We start from the raw sequence: 18056 nt of genomic DNA, 5'->3' as shown, positions 1-18056 counted from the left end.
GGTCTTGGGGCTCCTAACATAGCATCATATAAATGGAGTTAAAATAATCTAGTGGCATAAAGAGTTTATGTTTGATAAATTCTTACCTTGGATTTCTTGATTCTAGTTCAGAAGATTAAGGACTGCTTAATATGATGATACTTTAAATGCTTAAACTTTATTAATTTCTCCCTAAACCCTAAAATTTTTATTTTGTGGGATCTGTACGTACTGAAGATTCAGTAAATCTTCTGTTTATATCTTTGAATGATTTCAACTTTTGATGGTGAATCACAGTTGGGGGACTTTGTTTATATATTAATAAATATAAATTTGAGCCTCCTTAAGACTGTTTTTTGCTGTTTTCAATCAGTGACATAGTATACTTCTTTTAAAATACAGCATAGCAAGCTTATGAGGGCTGCACTGTATGTATGCTTAAAAACTAAACATAAGACAGGGTGAATATAGAAACTGCCATACATAATTCATTTATTGTAAGTTGTTATGCAACTTCCATGCTCTAGAGAAGGGTTACATAAAATTTTAATGAAAGTTTGGCAACTTAAAACTCATCTTATGCTCTTGAGTGACATAGAGGAATATCACTTTTCCCAAGGTTGGATCTGCACAGCTAAATCATAAGCTGTCAAGGAGATAAATTCATTAAGGTTCTTATAGACTTGCAGGAAATTAGATGGGATTTCCATTTATATTGTAGTCTCAACTACCACCTTTTTAATATTTTTAAAGAGTAAACACAGATTTACCAAATATATAATGTATTATATATTAGTATTTAGTGCCTTGATTGTTATTAATAATAATGCATTGCAAATACTGGTTGGATTTTGCCTATATATCATCTAGAATGAAAGGAATAAAGTGTTCTGTTTGGGGAATTATGATTTAAATGGTATCTAGGAGTTTGGCATCAGATTTTAGTAAGCATGAATAGTTCATTAGATTGACTTGTGAGAATATTATTCCTTAACCATCCACAATAGAGAGATAGAACTTTTATTTCTATAGAAGACAAAGATTGCATATGGGGCTCAATACACAGCTCTCATACTAAGTGTATTAAAATGCAAATATGTATTTAAGACAGTTTTATCCTGGAATAGACTTTTGTCCCACTTTATGTTGACATCTAAATGGACTAGGATTTTAGGGATGAGAGCTTGACAAAAGCCATAAGAGATCATAAAATTTATGTCCTTGATGAGCTAGTTACTCTAGGCAAACCTGTGACAGATATAAACATAAATTCAGTGAAAAATGAAAATGTGAAAAGAAAATCAGGAAGTAAAGTACAGAGTATGATCACTTATTTTGATAACCTCCCCCTTTTACTTTTTATCCAGGAGCTCTATTTAAAATGAAAAAAAAAATTGATCCTGATATTTTTCTTTGATGTAAATAAATCAGCTGAAGATTGATTAAATTCACAGTTCTTGAGCTTTTCAGATATACTGTCTGAAAGAAGAAAAATTCCTTCACAGGCTAAAAAATGAAATTTGCTTATGCTATGACATAAATATATTATTTAAGAAACCACAGGTGATACTAAGTGAAGAAAGTGACCACATTGTTATGTACAGCATGCTTTAGCTATATAAAGCCACCTGGATCTGAGGGAAAAGAAGCTATCTAATTATAAACAATGACTACCTCTGAGTTATTAAAGACTGTAGTCTTTAGGATGCAACACACTTGAACAAATGAACACATGATTTTATTGTTTAGTTAAAAAAGCAGGAGAGTGTGTCTAAGGTCATATGCAGATAGACATACCTGAGGGCAAGCTAATAGGCATCATAGTTTTCCTTCGGACTTGGCTCTCTTATGACTGAAACTAATGAGCTCAATTCCTGACATTTGAAACCCTACTTATGCAGCTAACTTCAGATTTAAATCTTACTTAACTGTGTGGCTCATGTTTTGCTTCTGCTGCACTTTTTTTTATAGTAAATATTTGTCAAATATTTTAGAAAAATTTTTTTAGGATTAAGTTTATCATTACCTTGGATCTGGAGTTACTTGGCAATATGCAATCGTTTCCCAGGTGGCTAAGTGGTAAAGAATCTGCCTGCCAAGCAGGAGATGTGGGTTTGATCCCTGGGTCAACAAGATCCCCTGGAGAAGGAAATGACAACCCACTCCAACATTCTTCCCTGGAAAATCCCAGGAACACAGGAGACTGGTGGGATACAGTCCATGGAGTCACAAAGAGTCGGACATGACTTAACAACTAAACAACAACAACAACAATATCACATTTCTCCTTGAACGGATGCACCTCTACATACCAAATTTATTCCTCTATTCTCTCTAGCCAACCACATTTTTGGGGTACATTTTTTCACATGTATCCTTTGGGAGCTTATTTACTATACTACAGAATTACTTCTCGTTTGCACTCATTAAGTTTTTCCTAGGTACTTAATCAGTTCAGTCACTCAGTCCTGTCTGACTCTTTGCAAACCCATAGACTGCAGGACACCAGGCTTCCCTGACCATCACCAAGTCCTGGAGCTTACTCAAATTGATGTCCATTGAGTCAGTGATGCCATCCAACCATCTCATCCTCTGTCATTCCCTTCTAATACCATCAAACTTTCCCAGCATCAGGGTCCTTTTCCATGAGTCAGTTCTTCCCATCTTTGGTGGCCAAAATATTGCAATTTATGCTTCAGCATCAGTCCTCCCAATGAATACTCAGGACTGATTTCTTTTAGGATCAACTGGTTGGATCTCCTTGCAGTCCAAGGGACCATCAATGTCTTCTTCAAAGCCACAGGTCAAAAGCATCAATTCTGCACTCCATTTTCTTTTCTTTTCTTTCATTTTAAATTTCTAAATTCATTTTTTAATTACAAATTTTTTAATTTTAATTGGAGGCTAATTACTTTACAATATTGTATTGGTTTTGTCATACATCAACATAAATCCACCACAGGTATACACGTGTTCACCATCCTGAAACCCTCTCCCACTTCCTTCCATGTCCCATCCCTCTGGGGTATCCCAGTGCACCAGGCCCAAGCATCCTGTATCCAGCATCAAGCATGGACTGGCAATTCATTTCTTCTATGATATTATACATGTTTCAGAGCCATTCTCCCAAATGATCCCACCTTCTCCCTCTCCCACAGAGTCCAAAATACTGTTCTATACAACTGTGTCTCTTTTGCTCTCTTGCATACAGGGTTATCATTAAACATCTTTCTAAATTCCATATATATGCATTAGTATTGGTGTTTTTCTTTCTGGCTTACTTTGCTCTGTATAATAGGCTCCAGTTTCATCCACCTCATTAGAACTGATTCAAATGAATTCTTTTTAACGGCTGAGTAATACTCCATTGTGTATATGTACCACAGCTTTCTTACCCATTCGTCTGCTGATGGACATCTAGGTTGCTTCCATGTCCTGGCTATTATAAACAGCGCTGCGATGAACATTGGGGTACTCATGTCTCTTTCAATTCTGGTTTCCTCAGTGTGTATGCCCAGCAGTGGGATTGCTGGGTCATAAAGTAGTTCTATTTCCAGTTTTTAAGGGAATCTCCGCATTATTCTTCACAGTGGCTGTACTAGTTTGCATATGCACCAAGAGTTTAAGAGGGTTCCCTTTTCTCCACACCCTCTCCAGAATTTATTGCTTGTAGACTTTTGGAACACAGCCGTTCTGACTGGCGTGAAATGGTACCTCATTGTGGTTTTGATTTGCATTTCTCTGATAATGAGTGATGTTGAGCATCTTTTCATGTGTTTGTTACCCATCTGTATGTCGAAGAAATGTCTGTTTAGTTCTTTGGCCCATTTTTTGATTGGGTCATTTATTTTTCTGGAATTGAGCTGCAGGAGTTGCTTGTATATTTTTGAGATTAGTTCTTTGAGAGTTGCTTCATTTGTTATTATTTTCTCCCATTCTGAATACTGTCTTTTCACCTTGCTTATAGTTTCCTTTGTTGTGCAGAAGCTTTTAATTTTAATTAGGTCCCATTTGTTTATTTTTGCTTTTATTTCCAATATTCTGGGAGGTGGGTCAGAGAGGATCCTGCTATGATTTATATTGGAGAGTGTTTTGCCTATGTTCTCCTCTAGGAGTTTTATAGTTTCTGGTCTTACGTTTAGATCTTTTATCAGTTTTGAGTTTATTTTTGTGTATGGTGTTAGAAAGTGTTCTAGTTTCATTCTTTTACAAGTGGTTGACCCGTTTTCCCAGCACCACTTATTAAAGAGATTGTCTTTTCTCCATTGTATATTCTTGCCTCCTTTGTCAAAGATAAGGTGTCCACAGGTGCATGGATTATCTCTGGGCTTTCTATTTTGTTCCACTGAGCTATATATCTGTCTCTGTGCCTGTACCATACTGTCTTGATGACTGTGGCTTTGTAGTAGAGCCTGAAGTCAGGCAGGTTGATTTCTCTAGTCCAACTCTCACATCCATTCATGACCACTGGAAAAACCATATCTTTGATTAGATGGAATTTTGTTGCCAGAGTAATGTCTCTGCTTTTTAATATGCTGTCTTGGTTGGTCATAGCTTTTCTTCCAAGGAACAAGCATCTTTTATCTTCATGGCTACAGTCACCATCTGCAGTGACTTTGGAGCCCCAAAATTAAAGTCACTCTTTCCAATGTTTGTCTGTCTGTTTGCCATGAAGTGATGGGTGTGGATGCCATGATCTTAGTCTTCTGAATGTTGAGTTTTTAAGCCTACTTTTCACTCTCCTCTTTCACTTTCATCAGGAAGCTCTTTAGTTCCTCTGTGCTTTCTGCTATATGGGTGGTGTCATCTGTTTATCTGAGGTTATTGATATTTCTCCCGGCAATCTTGATTCCAGCTTGTGCTTCACCCAGCCCCAAATTTTGCATGATGTACTCTGCATATAAGTTGTACAAGCAGAGTGACAATATACAGCCTTGATGTACTCCTTTACAAATTTGAAACCAGTCTGTTGTTCCATGTCTGGTTCTAACTGTTGATTCTTGGTCTGCATACAGATTTCTCAAGAGGAAGGTAAGGTGGTCTGGTACCCCCATCTATTTAAGAATTTTCCACAGTCTGTTGTGATCCACACTGTCAAAGGTTTTGGCTTAGTTAATAAAGCAGAAGTAGATGCTTTTCTGGAACTCTCTTGCTTTGTCAATGATCCAGTGGATGTTGGCAATTTGATCTCTGATTCCTCTGTTTTTATAAATCCAACTTACACATCTGGAAGCTCACAGTTCACATACTGTTGAAGACTGGCTTGGAGAATCTTGAGCATTACTTTGTTAGTGTCATTGGAAAAGACTTTGATGCTTGGAGGGATTGGGGGCAGGAGGAGAAGGGGACGACAGAGGATGAGATGTCTAGATGGCATCACTGACTTGATGGACGTGAATCTGAGTGAACTCCTGGAGTTGGTGATGGACAGGGAGGCCTGGCGTGCTGCGATTCATGGGGTCGCAAAGAGTCGGACACGACTGAGTGACTGAATTGAACTGAACTGAACTGAGAAGAATGCAATTGTGTGGTAGTTTAAAGATTCTTTGCCATTGCCTACCTTTGGGATTGGAATGAAAACCAGTCCTACAGTCACTGCTGAGTTTTCCAACTTTGCTGGCATATTGAGTGCAGCATTTTCACAGCTTTATCTTTTAGGATTTGAAAGAGCTCAACTGGAATCCCATCACCGCCACTAGCTTTGTTCATAGTAATGCTTTCTAAGACCCACTTGACTTCACACTCCAGGATGTCTGGCTCTAGGTACTCACCTACAGTGATCACACCATTGTGGTTATCTGGATCATGAAGATCTCTTTTGCACAGTTCTTCTGTGTATTCTTGCCACCTCTTCTTAATAACTTCTGCTTCTGCTAGGTCCATACCATCTGTCTGTTATTGTGCCCATCTTTGTGTGAAATGTAATTTTATTGAGATTTCTAGTCTTTCCTATTCTATTGTTTCCCTCTATTTCTTTGCATTGATAATTGATAAGAATGCTTTCCTCCATGATCATTGCAAAGGTCCTGAATCTAAACTTAACAATTTGCTCCTTCTGCACTCCCTGTCTTGATCACTGTAGGTCCTCATCAAGTTGTTTCTAGGATGGATGAATAAATATAAATGAATGAATTAGTACTTTAAAAGAGACTTCCAGAATTATATATCCTTTTTATGAGTAGTGTACTTTCCTAATTGACTAAATGCCTTCACATCTTCAATCCCTGATTACTCAGCATTTGCTGTCTGAGGACCAGGTTTTCAGAGAGGATCTGAAAACCAGAGAGGTTTTTATATTATATCTTTAGTTTTGCAGCTTGCTTTTGTCTGAATGCTTGTATCTCCCCAAAATTTTATGCTGAAATCCTAACCCACAATGTGATGGTTTTAGGTGGTAGGGCATTTGCATGGGTAATTAAGTTATAAGTGCAGAGTCTTCACAAATATGATTAGTATCCTTATAAAAGCAATCTCAGAGAGGCCCCTTGTCCTTTCTTCCATTTAAGAATACAGTGAAAATTTAGACACCAAACTGTCAGTACCATGATCTTGGACTTTTCAGTCTTCAGAAATGTAAGAAATAAATATGTTTATAAGCCATACAGTTTATTGTATATCTGTTATAGAAGCCCAAATGGATTAAGACATAGCTAGCTGTTATTGCTGCTCATAAAAAAATAATCAAAATCATGTTTTTTGCACCTACAAATAAGGGAAAATGAATCCCCCATATTTTAAATTACACTTTTTGCAAACCTGCTTTTGGATTCTCTTATGGTAGGGTTTCCCTGGTGGCTCAGACAGTAAAGAATCCACAAGGTAGAAGATGTGGGTACCTGGAGAAGAGAATGGAAGCTACCTACTCCAGTAATCCTGCCTGGTAGGCTACAGTCCATGGGTTGCAAAGAGTCCAACACAACTAATTAAATAATACTTTACACTATTATATAAAAATCATATATAGCAGTATAAATTTTTAAGCAGTTTAAATTTTAAAGTGTTATCAAATATCATGCTTATGGTTTAAGGATATAAAGTATAAACTGTGGTAGATTTGATGGCACAAACATTTGCTTCCTAATGATCAAACATATCACATCTCCTAGGGAGCCTTAGGAATGTTGTTTTGGAGTCAAAATATATATATTAAGATTCTAAAAAACTGTAAATGTTAAATAAGTAGACATAAAATCTTGGGAATATTTCAAGTACTACATTTAATTGAAGAATTCATTGAACAAGAGGCAGGAAATTCTCTTAAAATTTTCTTGTAGAGAGTTATAAAGAAAAAAGATAATTGTTTTAAATAACAAAAGCAGACTGTATTAATTTTTTGACTTTATTCTTCTACTGAAACCAAGCCCTGTCTTTTCAATTTTAGCAATTTGCAATAACAATAACAACAAGAATAAAATAATATAACCCATAATATAAACCCATAATACAACTTGAGGTTATATTATTTAGCAAGTGCCCAAGAGGGATGGAATCTGGGTGATGGGAAGACTTTTCTAATAAATTTCCTTTTAATTTGGGTTATTTACAGGCTGATTTAACTAGCAGCTGTGCTGTTATCTTCCAACAGTGAATCTGAGACTATGGTCTTGGTCAATCTGAGGTTGCATTAATTACTGTGCTCCCAAAAGTTCTTGACATTTTGGCTAGCTTGTCTCAGCATCGTTAAGCTGAACCCAGAATTGATTTGTAAAAAAAAAAAAAAAAAAGAGTTTCAAAAGAGATTATCAATTTGCATGGAATATATTTAGCTGTTTTGCTTTTTTATGACTATATCAATCAATAAAAAAGCAAAAATAATTCTTAGAAGTACATAAATGCATTGTATTTGCATTCATCTATAAATATATTTTGGTAGGATTCTAGAACAAAATAGGTTATAAAACATCACTGTACTGCATATGAAAAAATTAAAATTTAAAATATTTATGCTCATAAACACAACTGAAGCACAAGAAAGTCAAGCTGGAGATTTGTGGTGACAGAAATTAAACTGATATTTCAGACTTGGTGACAGGTTACTTATCATTGCTATTACATATGTATTATTTTGGCAGTTTATTCTCATGTGTTGCACTTAGCATTTTTTCCCTCCTTATTAGCAATTTTGAAATGGTGCTATTTGCACTAACAAGGCGTATTAAAATGAGAGCACTGAATACAACAAAGCAAACAAATGTTCTATTGGCCAGCAATCCTCTCTGGGGCCAAGTTGACAGTTCAATTATCCAAACAGATTACAAACGATTACATTGAAGACAAATGGCTGTCTATTTCCCTCTGTGAGTATCACTCAATAAAATTGAAAAATGTCAAAGAGAAGATGGTTTGTCTCTAAAGAACTGTATATTTGTGAGATGCAATAAAGATTGTGTGTGTGTGTGTATGTGTGTGTGTGTAGTGCTTAAATAATTAAGATAAATCACAGATTGAGATATTTTTTTAAATGGCAAATTTACCAATATTTCACCATTAAAGAGACAATTATCTGTTGCCCCTATGACATTACAATGAAAACTATTGTCATTGTGAATATCCAGAAGTATTATAACATTCTGAATAACTTTTGGAATCACCACAGAAAAATTAAGTTTTGTGTTTAATATGAGTGCAGTGATTCTATTTTTTGCTGATAAACTAAAAATCATCAAATGAAACCTAGGGCAATCACTATCTATTGCATTTAATTAACAAAATACCTAATTTTATCAATTGGATAGCTATTTCCCTAAAATTGAAAAGAACAGCTGCAGAATAAATATGTGATTGAAATCTTTACTTTGTTCTCTTTTTTAAATTAATTAAATTTTTATTGAAGGGTAATTGCTTTACAGAATTTTGCTGTTTTCTGTCAAACCTTAACATGAATCAGTCATAGGTAAACATATATCTCCTCCTTTTTTTAATTTTATTTTTTAATTTAAATTTATTTATCTGAATGAGAGTGAGATGCTATCTTAAAAAAAATTTATATAGATCAAGACAGAAGAAAACTATTCTGCCTTTCATATTTTATAAAAATGCAAATGCCCAAATTATATACATAAGATTTGCAGAGCTTCAATAAAAGAAGAAAGGTAACAGGATCTGATAGAAAACACATTCATTTTAGAGCCAAGTTAACTTGGATTTCAAACAAGTGGTGCAGTTTAGACAACTTATTTAACATCACTGAACTTAATTTTGTCTCTGAACTGACACTGATAGCATTACTCATCCCATAGGAATAAACAAAATGACACTCATAAATCACTGAACAAAATGTTAGGATATCATAAATGCTTTATCAGTATTAGGTACTGTTATTACAATGACCTAAGCAGAGATACATATGGTCATCCACTTAGGATCTGAGTGACATGAACACCATACCTTCTTTCATTAAATTATTCATTCAATTCAATTAACAGACACTATTGAACATTGATTGAGTGAGATACTAGGTGATATCTGGATGTGAATAGGTTAAAAACAAACAAACAACAACAACAAAAACAAGAACAGAGTCTAAAAGGATTACTAGCTGGTGAGAGCAGCATGCAAACCAAGAAGTCATTTCAGTAGAGGTAGAGGCATGTATGCATTGCATACATACTAAGGACAGAGGCACAGAGTCTAGATTGGAGGGTTCACTAAAGAATGGTGAAGATAATAATTGAGTGGAGTCTTAGAAGTGAATAAGGAGTATCTAGACAAAAGTGCTAGACAATAAGTGAAGGCATGTGTTAAAATCATTTGCTAATCCCTTTATATTTGGGAAGAAGATTATAAAAATGTGCTTCTTAGGGATATACCTGTGGATATCTACTCTAGTAAAAGAGTATACAGAATTACTACAGTCATTTAAAGACATAGAATTGGAAAGTATTAGCTCATGGACAAACATTTTAAAAAATCCTATAGATATTTGTGGGTCCATATCTTTAGAGTTCTTTATAGATCTAACTTACCTAATCTAAAACATCTCCATTCAGAAAAGCAAAATATGTTGCATTTTATGATAAAAAGCATAAAAATTAAAACAGCTTGACGTCATTTTGTCAAAGTAAATGGCAGCCATTTATACCAAATTTGTATAGACAAATAATTGTTTTTTAAAGGCAATGTTCTTTTAATCATAACTAGCTATTTTCTCTTCTTCCTCCTTTTTTTACTGTTTCAGTCATGCAATAATGTGTAGATCAGTGTTAACTGTACTAACAAACAGTTGCATACATACCTGTACATATTGTTGAATTAGGTCTCAGAAAAGGAGAATTAGATATACAATGTCAGTTAAACATTAGCCATGACTACTGGAGAAAGAAATGGCAATCCACTCCAGTGTTCTTGCCTGGAGAATCCCAGGGATGGGAGCCCAGTGGGCTGCCGTCTCTGGGGTCGCACAAACTCAGACACGACTGAAACGACTTAGCAGGAACAGCAGGAGCATGGGCTTCCTGGTGGCTCAAATGGTAAACTGTGTGCCTGCAATGCGGGCGACCTGGGTTTGATCCCTGGGTTGGAAAGGTCCCCTGGAGAAGGATATGGCAACCTACTCCCGTACTCTTGCCTGGAAAATTTCATGGACAGAGGAGCCTGGTAGGCTACAGCCCATGGGGTTGCAAAGAGTCGGACACGACTGAGCAACTTCACTTTCATTTTCATTTCATAAAACATGAAAGAAATACATTAATATATAGCATTGCTTAATTTTAATTTTTTAAAATGATATTTTCCATTTTAAATTATTATACAATATTAGCTATAATCCCTATATTGTACAATACATTCTTAACTCTATCTTACACCAAATAATTTGTATCACCACTCCTTCACTCCTATATGCCCTGCTCCTTCTCTACTATTAACCACTAGTTTTTTCTCCATATCTGTCAGTTTGCTTCTTTTATTTTATATTCACCACTTTCTTGTGTATTTTGGATTCCACATATTATTAATATCATACAGTGTTTATCTCTCTGTTTAACTTATTTCACCTTATGGTGAAGGCATTTCATCATAATGCCTTCTGAGTCTATTGTTGCAAATGACAAAATTTCATCCATTTTTATGTCTGAACATCATTCCATGTATCTACATATATGTACCTAATCTTCTTTCTTTCTTTCTTTTTTTCTTTATGGACACTTAGGTTGTTTCCATATCTTGGCAGTAGCAAATAAGGCTGTTATAAACATTGAGGTGCATGCTGTGCTGTGCTGTGCTAAGTTGCTTCAGTCGTGTCTGACTCTTTGCAACCCAATGGACTGTAGGCCACCAGGCTCCTCTGTCCATGGGATGTGCCAGGCAAGAATATTGGAGTGGGTTGCCATATCCTTCTCCAGGCAATCTTCCTGGCCCAGGGTTTGAACCCATGTCTCTCACGTCTCCTGCACTGGCAAGTGGGTTCGTTACCACTAGTGCCATAGTCAGATCCCATCAAGGTGTGTGTATCTCAGATCCCATCAAGGTGTGTGTATCTTCAATTTAGTATTTTATCCTTCATGTATATAATCAGGAGTGGAATTGCTGGGTCATATAGTAGTTCTTTTTTTTTTTTCTTTTTTTGAGAAACCCCTCTATGGTTTTACATAATGGCTAAACCAATTTGAATTACCACTAACAGTGTTTTTCTTCATATCTTTTCCAACATTTGTTACTTGTAGGGATTTTAATGATCACTTTCTGACAGGTATGAGGGGATATCGCATGGTTTTGATTTGTATTTCCTGATAATTAGAGATGTTGAGCATCTTTTCATGTGCTGTTGGCCATGTACATTTCCTCTTTTGAAAAATATCTATTTAGCTCTTCTGTCTTTTTTTTTCTTTTTCTTTTTTTCATGCTGAGTTGCTAATATAACCTATTAATAATGCGTCAGACAAAGAACCAAGTACATGTTAGGGAAATTAAATAGTCTTATTTAGGCTCCAGAGACAAAGCAGAGCAAGCCTGTGACATTGTTTCTAACTTGCTTGGACACTGTCCTGACAGTGAGTGACTGCCTGCTCTGAGGACAAAACTGGAAGCACCATAGGTAAGAGAGGAGTAATCTTGAGACACTTGGAGGGGCCTGGCCAATCAAGCCCCAGGCTTAACAGCATTCCAGGTTTTATATGACAAAACAAATAGCATTAACATGAAACCAGAGCTTCAATTTGCTCACAGATTGATGATAATATCAGTTCTCATTCTGGAATTATAAGCAGGAATCCCACCAAAAAAATGCATTCAGTTCAGTTCAGTTCAGTTCAGTCACTCAGTAGTGTCCGACTCTTTGCGACCCCATGAATCGCAGCACGCCAGGCCTCCCTGTTCATCACCATCTCCCAGAGTTCACTCAGAATCATGTCCATCGAGTCCTTGATGCCATCATATATATATCTTTGAAGTTCACCCACAGAGATGATCTGCTGCCTGGGACTTTTTCCCAGTTGGGGATCCAGATGGCTTGTGACAAGAGACTTCCAAGCACTGTTTAATTCTGATATTGGTCAAAACCCAATTTGGCAAAGTATCCTATTGCTTCTATTTCTCTAATGTTAGTATGTTGAAGGAAAGCTACATAATTAAGTTCAGTTCAGTTTAGTCACTCAGTGATGTCCAACACTTTGTGACCCCATGGACTGCAGAACGCAAGATTCCCTGTCCATCACCCATTCCCAGAGCTTGCTTAGACTCATGTCCATTGAGTCACTGATACCATACAAACATCTCAACCTCGCTTGTTCCATTCTACTAATGCCTTCAAACTTTCCCAGCATCAGGATCTTTTCCAGTTAGTCAACTCATCATCAATTCAGGTGGCCAAAGTATTGGGTTTCAGCTTCAGCATCAGTCCTTCCAGTGGATTTTTAGGATTAACTTCCTTTAGAATTGACCGATTGGATCTCCTTGCAGTCCAGGGGACTCTCAAGAGTCTTCTCCAACACCACAGTTAAAAAACATCAATTCTTCAGTGCTCAGCTTTCTTTATGGTCCAATTCTCACATCCATACATGACTACTGGAAGAACAATAGATTGACTATATGTACCTTTCTTGGCAAAGTGATGTCTCAGCTTTTTAGGTTGTTCATAGCTTTTCTTCCAAGGAGAAAACAAGTGTCTTTTAATTTCATGGCTGCCATTACCATCTGCAATGATTATGGAACCTCCAAAAAATAAAATCTGTCACTGCTGCCATTGTTTCCCCATCTATTTGTCATGAGTGATTAGACTAGATGCTATGGCCTTTGTTTTCTGAATGTTGAGTTTTAAGCCGACCTTTTCACACTTCTTTTTCACTTTCATCAAGAAGCTCTTTAGTTCCTCTTCCCTTTCCACCATGAGGGTGGTGCCATCTGCGTATCTGAGGTTATTGATATTTCTCCCAGCAATCTTGATTCCAGCTTGTGCTTCATCGAGCCTGGCATTTTGCATGATGTACTATGCATAGAAATTAAATAAGCAGGTTGACAATACACAGCCTTGACATACTCCTTTCCAAATTTGGAGCCAGTCCATTGTTTCAGGTCTGGTTGTACTTTTGCTTCTTGACATGAATAAAGGGTTTCACAGGAAGGTCAGGTGGTCTGGTGATCCCGTTCTTGAAGAATTCTTCATAGTTTCTTGAGATCTACACAACCAAAGACTTTAGAATAGTCAAAGAATCAGAAGTAGACATTTTTCTGGAATTCTCTTGCTTCTGTGTTTCAATGAATGCTAGGAATTTGATCTCTGTTTCTTCTGTCTTTTCTAAATTCAACTTGGACATCAGGAAGTTCTCAGTTCACATATTGTTGAAGCCTAGCATGGAGAATTTTGATAACTATTTTGCTTGCATCTAAGACAACTGCAATTGTGTGGTAGTATGAACATTCTTGGAATTGGAATGAAAACTGACCTTTACCAGTCCTGAGGCCACTGCTGAGTTTTCCAATTTGCTGGCATACTGAGTGCATCAATAAAGCAAAAACAACACCTAGTTGTAGATATCACTGATGATGAAAGTAAGTACAATGTTGTAAAGAGCAATATTGCATAGGAACCTGGAATATGAGGTCCATATATCAAAGTAAATTAGAAGTGGTCAAACAGGAGATGGCAGGTGTGAACATCAACATTTTAGGGATTGGTGAACTGGAGCAACAGACAAATTTGGCCTTAGAATGTGGAATGAAGCAGGGCAAAGACTGATAGAGTTTTGCCAAGAAAATGCACTGGTCATAGCAAACACCTTCTTCCAACAATACAAGAGAAGACTCTACACATGGACATCACCAGATGGTCAACAGCCAAATCAGATTGATTATATTCTGTGCAGCCAAAGATGGAGAAGCTCTATACAGTCAACAAAAACAAGACCAGGAGCTGACTGTGGCTCAGATCATGAACTACTGATTACCAAATTCAGACTTAAATTGAAGAAAGTAGGGAAAACCGCTAGATTATTCAGGTATAACCTAAATCAAATCCCTTATGATTATACAGTGGAACTGAGAAATAGATTTAAGGGCCTAGATCTGATAGATAGAGTGCCTGATGAACTATGGAATGACGTTCATGACATTGTACAGGGGACAGGGATCAAGACTATCCCCATGGAAAAGCAATGCAAAAAAGCAAAATGGCTGTCTGGGGAGGCCTTACAAATAGCTGTGAAAAGAAGAGAGGCAAAAAGCAAAGGAGAAAAGGAAAGATATAAGCATCTGAATGCAGAGTTCCAAAGAATAGCAAGAAGAGATAAGAAAGCATTCTTCAGCCATCAATGCAAAGAAATAGAGGAAAAGAACATAATGAGAAAGACTAGAGCTCTCTTCAAGAAAATTAGAGATACCAAGGAAATATTTCATGCAAAGATGGGCTCGATAAAGGACACAAATGGTATGGACCTAACAGAAGCAGAAGATATTAAGAAGAGGTGGCAAGAATACACAAAAGAAATGTACAAAAAAGATCTTCATGACCCAGATAATCATGATGATGTAATCACTAATCTAGAGCCAGACATCTTGGAATGTGAAGTCAAGTGGGCCTTAGAAAGCATCTCTACAAACAAAGCTAGTGGAGGTGATGGAATTCCAGGTGAGCTGTTTCAAATCCTGAAAGATGATGCTGTGAAAGTGAGGCATTCAATATGACAGCACATTTGGAAAACTCAGCAGTGGCCACAGGACTGGAAAAGGTCAGTTTTCATTCCAATTCCAAAGAAAGGAAATGCCAAAGAATGCTCAAACTACCACACAATTGCTCTCATCTCACATGCTAGTGAAGTAATGCTCAAAATTCTCCAAGCCAGGCTTCAGCAATACGTGAACCGTGAACTTCCAGATGTTCAAGCTGGTTTTAGAAAAGGCAGAGGAACCAGAGATCAAATTGTCAACATCCGCTGGATCATGGCAAAAGCAAGAGAGTTCCAGAAAAAAAAAAAACATCTATTTCTGCTTTCTTGACTATCCCAAAGCCTTTGACTGTGTGGATCACAACAAACTGTGGAAAATTCTGAGAATGATGGGAATACCAGACCACCTAACCTGCCTCTTGAGAGATCTGTATGCAGGTCAGGAAGCGACAGTTAGAACTGGACATGGAACAACAGACCAGTTCCAAATAGGAAAAGGAGTAAGTCATGGCTGTATATTGTCACCCTGCTTATTTAACATATATGCAGAGTATATCATGAGAAACGCTGGACTGGAAGAAACACAAGCTGGACTCAATCAATAACCTCAGATATGCAGATGAAACCACCCTTATGGCAGAAAGTGAAGAGGAGCTAAAAGCCTCTTGATGAAAGTAAAAGAGGAGAGTGAAAAAGTTGACTTAAAGCTCAACATTCAGAAAACTATCATGGCATCCGGTCCCATCACTTCATGGGAAATAGATGGGGGAACAATGGAAACATTGTCAGACTTTAATTTTTTGGGGCTCCAAAATCACTGCAGATGGTGACTGCAGCCATGAAATTAAAAGACGCTTACTCCTTGGAAGAAAAGTTATGACCAATCTAGATAGTATATTCAAAAGCAGAGGCATTACTTTGCCGACTAAGGTCCGTCTAGTCAAGGCTATGGTTATTTCCTGTGGTCATGTATGAATGTGAGAGTTGAACTGTGAAGAAGGCTGAATGCCGAAGAATTGATGCTTTTGAACTGTGGTGTTGAAGACTCTTGAGAGTCCCTTGGAATGCAAGGAGATCCAACCAGTCAATTCTGAAGGAGATCAACCCTGGGATTTCTTTGTAAGGAATGATGCTAAAGCTGAAGCTCCAGTACTTTGGCCACCTCATGCGAAAAGTTGACTCATTGGGAAAGACCCTGATGCTGTAAGGGATTGGGGGCAGGAGGAGAAGGGGATGACCAAGGATGAGATGGCTGGATGGCATCACTGACTCGATGGACGTGAGTCTGAGTGAACTCCGGGAGATGGTGATGAACAAGGAGACCTGGCGTGCTGCGATTCATGGGGTTGTGAGGAGTCGGACACGACTGAGTGACTGAACTGAACTAAACTGAACTAAAATAGACTGGAATGGGTGAATTTTACTCAGATGACCATTATATCTACTACTGTGAGCAAGAATCACATGAAAAAAATGGAGTAGCCCTTAGCCAACAAAAGAATCTGAAATGCAGTACTTGGATGCAGTCTCAAAAACGACAGAATGCTTTCTGTTTGTTTCGAAGACAAACCATCCAATATCACAGTACTCCAAGTCTATGCCCCAACCAGTAATGCTGAAGAGGCTGAAATGGAATTGTTCTATGAAGACCTACAAGACCTTCTAGAACTAACACAAAAAAGAAATGTCCATTTCATAGTAGTGAACTGGAATGCAAGAGTAGAACATCAAGAGATACCTGGAATAAAGGCAAATTTGGCAATGGAGTACCAAATGAAGCAGGGCACAGGCTAACAGAGTTTTGCCAAAAGAATGCAATGGTCATAGCAAACACCTTTTTTTTCAAACACAGAAGAAGAGACTCTACACAACACCAACAGACACCACCAGATGGCCAACACCAAAATCAGATTGATTATATTCTTTGGAACCAAAGATAGACAAGCTCTATTCAGTCAGCAAAAACAAGACTGGGAGCTGACTGTGGCTTGGGTCATGAACTTCTTACCATAAAATTCAGACTTAAATTGAAGAAAGTAGGGAAAATCAATTGACATTTCAGGTATGACCAAATAAAATCCATTATGATTATACAGTGGAAATGACAAACAGATTCAAGGGACTAGATTTGATAGAAGAACTATGAACAAAGTTTTGTGACATTGTACAGGAGGCAATTATCAAGAACATGTCCAAGAAAAACAAATATAAAAAGGCAAAATGGTTGTCTGAGGAGGTCATATAAATACCTGAAAAATTAAGAGAAACTAAAGGCAAAGGAGAAAAGAAAAGATATACTCATTTGAATTTAAAGTTCTGAAGTGTAGGAAGGAGAGAAAAGAAAGTCTTCCTCAGTGATCAATGAAAAGAAATAGAGGAAAACAATAGAATGGGAAAGACTAGAGATCTATTCAAGAAAATTTTAGATACCAAGGGAATATTTCATGCAAAGATAGGCACAACAAAGGGCAGAAATGTTATGGACCTAACAGAAGCAGAAGATATTAAGAAGAGGTGGCAAGAATACACAGAAAAACTGTATAAAAAAAGATATTCATGACCCAGATAATCATGTTGGTGTGTTCACTCATCTAGAGGCAGACATTGTGGAATGTGAAGTCAAGTGAGTATTTAGGAAGCATCACTATGAGTAAACCTAGTGGAGGTGATGGAATTCCAGATGAACTATTTCAAGTCCTAAAAGATGATGCTGTTAAACTACTGCACTCAATATGTCAGCAAATTTTGAAAACTCAGCAGTGGCCAAAGGACTGGAAAAGAACAGTTTTTATTCTAATCCCAAAGAAAGGCAATGCCAAGCAATGTTCAAACTACCACACAATAGCCCTCGTCTCACATTTTAGCAAAATAATGTCAAAATTCTCATAGCTTGGTTTTAACAGTACATGAACTGTGAACTTCCAGATTTTCAGGCTGGATTTAGAAAAGTCAAAGGGACCACAGATCATATTGCCAACA

The sequence above is a fragment of the Ovis canadensis genome, chromosome 11 (genome assembly GCF_042477335.2).
Source record: "Ovis canadensis isolate MfBH-ARS-UI-01 breed Bighorn chromosome 11, ARS-UI_OviCan_v2, whole genome shotgun sequence".
Taxonomy (NCBI): Eukaryota; Metazoa; Chordata; class Mammalia; order Artiodactyla; family Bovidae; genus Ovis; species Ovis canadensis.
Note: the sequence above shows the minus strand (reverse complement) of the source record.